At 49.4% G+C, this 2,567-nt stretch overlaps 1 pseudogene; it reads right to left on the bottom strand.

Moving 5' to 3' along the window:
• Nucleotides 1-1,399: 1,399 nt before the first annotated feature.
• On the bottom strand, nucleotides 1,400-2,231 carry LOC103595452 (annotated as a pseudogene).
• Between the last annotated feature and the right edge of the window lie 336 nt (nucleotides 2,232-2,567).

Raw genomic sequence — 2,567 nt, 5'->3', positions numbered from 1 at the left:
GGAGGCTGGGCATAGAGGGGTGGGGGAGGGTTCTGAAAACACTGCCTGGTGGGGGACAGGGCGGGGTTGCGTGAGACTGAGGGGCTGGGGGCAGCTGAGGGGGCTGCCTGGGGGAGTGAATGAGGCCTTGTTGAGAGACACAGCAGATCCACAATGTGCAGGGACCCTGCTGCAAATGTAAAGTTTCCAATAACTTTTATGGATGGTTTCTTAATAAACATCTGAGCAGTCTGTCTGGACCTGGGGCTATGTTTTCCCAGGAGCCCTGAGACGGAGCTGGGTGAGGGGCTGCTGTCTGCACGTCAGGCCTCTGCACCCCCTCCATGGTCACTGCCCCCTGCCCCATCATTTCTCTTTTACCGTAATTGGAATAGCTTCCCTTTGCTGGGTGCTGACTGTGAATCCAGCACTGTGCTAAGTTCCTTCTATGCTTTGTCTTATTTAATCCTCACAAGCTCTTTATGGGGTAGATACTAGTGCTGTGCCACTTGTACATGTCAGCAAACATGTAAGCACATCGGGTTGCACAGCAATTAAGTGGAACAGCCTAGCTAGCCCTTTGGGCCAGATCTGTGTGACTCCAGAGTCCGTGGTGTGGGCCACTCTCCCCCTGGCAGCTTCCGTCATGTTCCTCTTCCTCGCCGCCGTCAGCACATCACCTTCCCTTTCCCCCGCTGCAGCTCTTCTCAGAGTCAACCTCAGCTAGCGCCTCTCCACTCAGAAACATCGCCAGAGAAACACAGGCGTGCCTCAGAGAGACCAAGGGTTCGGTTCCAGACTGCTGCAATAAAGCGAATGTCACAATAAAGCGAGTCACACAAATGTTTGGTTTCTTGGTGTGTTTAAAAGTTCTGTCTACACTGTACTGTGGTCTGTTAGGTGTGCAATACATAGCATTATGTCTGCAAAGACTATGTACCTACCTAAATTAAAAATACTGTATTCTAAAAAATGCTAATGATCATCTGAGCCTTCAGCAAGACGTAACTCTACCGGTGGAGGCTCTGGCCTCTCCATATAAATGGCTGCTGACTGATAAGGGTGGTGGTTACTGAAGGCTTGGGGTGGCTGTGGCAATTTCTTAAAGTAAGACAATACCTAAATTAAAAATACTGTATTCTAAAAAATGCTAATGATCATCTGAGCCTTCAGCAAGATGTAACTCTACCGGTGGAGGCTCTGGCCTCTCCATATAAATGGCTGCTGACTGATAAGGGTGGTGGTTACTGAAGGCTTGGGATGGCTGTGGCAATTTCTTAAAGTAAGACAGCAATGAAGTTTGCTGCATCGATTGACTCTCCCTTTCACAAAAGATTTCTCTATAGCAAGCGATACAGCTTGATAGGTTTTTTCTGGTAACACTTTGAGATCCATGTTTTGTTTTTGTTTTTTAATAGGCTTAATTAACTTTATTTTTCCTTGTATAAAAACCCTGTGTTGTAGCCACAGCCAGAGCCTGGGTCCTCTGCACAGACACACCAGCATGGTTCTTTACATGATGGTCAGTGAATTCCTGATAGGGAGACTTGGTGAATGCAGTCTCCTTCCAGGGGCTGGGGGTCAGATAGCCATAGGTCCTGGAGATGGCATCAAGGTGGCCTTGGCGAAGTTGCCCAGTGGGGGAGTGCAGCCCTTGGCTGTGGTGCAGCAGTTGTCAGTACCGGCCATCAGCAGCAGCTTCTTGGGCACAGGGTCCGAGACTATGCCAGTGCCTCTGGGGGCAGGGATGAGATCACCAGTACAGAGCCACATCGCCCTGTCACCTTGCAAGGGACAGTGTGGGGCTTGCCAGTCTTGTTCTGCCAGTAGCCTCTCTGCACGGGAACAATGGAGAATTTGGCCAGGATGATGGCCCCTCAGATGGCTTGTGGCTACCTCCTTGGAACACTTAACACCCAGACTGATGTGGCCACTGCAGTCCCTGATGGCGACAAATGCCTTCAACCTGGTGTACTGGCCAGCATGCATCTGCTTTTGCATCAGCATAAACCTCATCCTTGAGGGATGCCCCAGGAAAAAGTCAATGATCTCAGGCTCCTTGATGGACAGGGAGAACAGATAGCTCTCCAGGGACTTGATCTTCATGTGCTTGACCAAGTGGCCCAGCTTGTCCACTCCTTGTCCTCAGCCTTGCCTCGATGAGCTCCATGCCCTGGCCTGGCCCCAGTGCTGCTGCTGAAGCCTCCAGGGAAGTCACTGAAGCCTCCCATTCCAGGGTCCCCAGGTCCTCCAGGCCCCCAGGTGCACATTTGGTGTTCTCTTGGAGAAGAAGTGTGAACCATGTTTGATAGCATTTTACCCACAGTAGAATTTCTTTCTAAACTGAAATCTATCCTCTCAAACCTTGCTGCTGCTTTATCAGCTAAGTTGATGTAATATTCTAAATCCTTTGTTGTCATTTCAACAATGTTCACAGCATCTTCACCAGGAATAGTTTCCACCTTAAGACACCATTTCCTTTGCTCATCCATGAGAAGTAACTCCTCGTACATTAAAGTTTCATCATGAGATTGTAGCAATTCAGTCACATCTTCAGGCTCTACTTCCAATTCTAGTTCTCTTGCTGT

This window comes from Galeopterus variegatus, unplaced genomic scaffold (assembly GCF_000696425.1).
Source record: "Galeopterus variegatus unplaced genomic scaffold, G_variegatus-3.0.2 Scaffold1774, whole genome shotgun sequence".
NCBI classification, from domain to species: Eukaryota; Metazoa; Chordata; class Mammalia; order Dermoptera; family Cynocephalidae; genus Galeopterus; species Galeopterus variegatus.
The sequence above is the reverse complement of the archived record's forward strand: the minus strand, read 5'-3'. Positions and strand labels throughout refer to the sequence as shown.